Here is a 1653-nt window from a genome sequence, read left to right on the forward strand (position 1 = left end):
CTCCTCATTGGTGACCGTACTGAATAAGGCATTCAATGCTCTGCTATTAAAGTTTGCCGCTTTGATCTTGGCATCATCCCAATTAGCCGGCGCTTCCTTTGGCTTAGTCTAGCCTATCTCCACAGCTTGCCACACCTTCTCATCTAAAGATTGCAAGAAAACTCTTATGCGTACTTTCCAGCATGCATAGTTAGTTCCTTCAAATAAATGAGGTTTTATTAGAGACTGTCCTCTATCCATGACAAACAGGAGTCAATGAATCACACAATAAAGATTAACCCTAATTAGAGTGTACTCACTCTGATATCACTTGATAGGCCAAGAATGTATTGACCCATTTGGTAAATTAACCAATAATTAGCCAAGTGAATTAATTAGATTCAATTACATGCAATAAGCGTGATAGCACAAATAAATCACCAATTAAACTAAATGCAGCGGAAAATAAATTTAACACAGATGATTTGTTTACAAATAAAGAAAAACTACCAAGGCAAAACCTCACCAAGTGGATTTAAGGTTGCCACTCCTGAGAATCCACTATTATCAAAATAAGCGATTACAAGTAAAAGGAATTCCAGTATCTAATACCAACCTATAGTTGAACCCTTGTCCTAATACACAATTGGACTTGTAATGTAGTGGCAATCTCTCCTTTCAATGCATGGCTCCCAGTACGTGACTAACCAATCGATGCACGAATCCAAGTACGTGACTAACACACCAACTTGAGAAAGATGTTGGCTGCAAAGTTCTTTATTTTATCCAATGATGAAAATCAAGAAACTTCTTGGTTACAAAACCCTGACGTAGCAGTTTCGACAAGGAGTATGATGAACTAGGGCAATTTTATCTCCGATCACAATATGCGTGCAACAACAATTGTAATAACCTCTGCATCACATTTGACGGCCTTTAAAATAATCCTTATATATGTCTAGAGTTGTGAGAAAAGAAACCTTACACAAATAACTTCTATATGCATGAAAAACAGATCTGAAAATCTGAATTTTGTAATTCTCGATAGATACTATTTCTGTCAAGCAGCTGTTGTGCACAAGTATTAAACCTCGATAGATATTATCTGTCCAACTTTAATGAAGAGCAATTCTTCACTTATTTCTTGGACAGATTTGCATGGCTTCAACACTAGACTTGAACTCTTGTTCCTTGAAGTACTAAACTCATCTTGGATCTACCAAATTACAAGTAAAGTGCGTTTTGTCAAAGGATTAACTAATTTTACATAACATATGTTCTAATAAGTTCTACATATATCCTAACAGTTGCTAAAATAGCCATTTGGGGGTTTTACACCCCCAATGCTAATACTAATAATGCTCTTACTAGTGCCAAAAAAATGTCATGTTTTCTTATAATAAATACAAATTTTCTATCTTACTTTTTTAGGTTTTATTTTATACTTTACTAATTATGGTATGTCATGCGTCTTTACCTGTTTTATATAATTAATTATAAGAAAAATAAAAAGAATAGATAACATAACAACTTGTTATTAAATATAACTTGATACTCTCTCCTTTTTTTTTTTTTTTTTTTTTAAGAGAACTTGCACGACTCTTGTTTTGCTGCGATTAATTTAACACAAACAAAATAATAATAATAATTTGACAAACTCAAAGAAAAACTACT

The sequence above is a fragment of the Quercus lobata genome, chromosome 8 (assembly GCF_001633185.2).
Source record: "Quercus lobata isolate SW786 chromosome 8, ValleyOak3.0 Primary Assembly, whole genome shotgun sequence".
Taxonomy (NCBI): domain Eukaryota; kingdom Viridiplantae; phylum Streptophyta; class Magnoliopsida; order Fagales; family Fagaceae; genus Quercus; species Quercus lobata.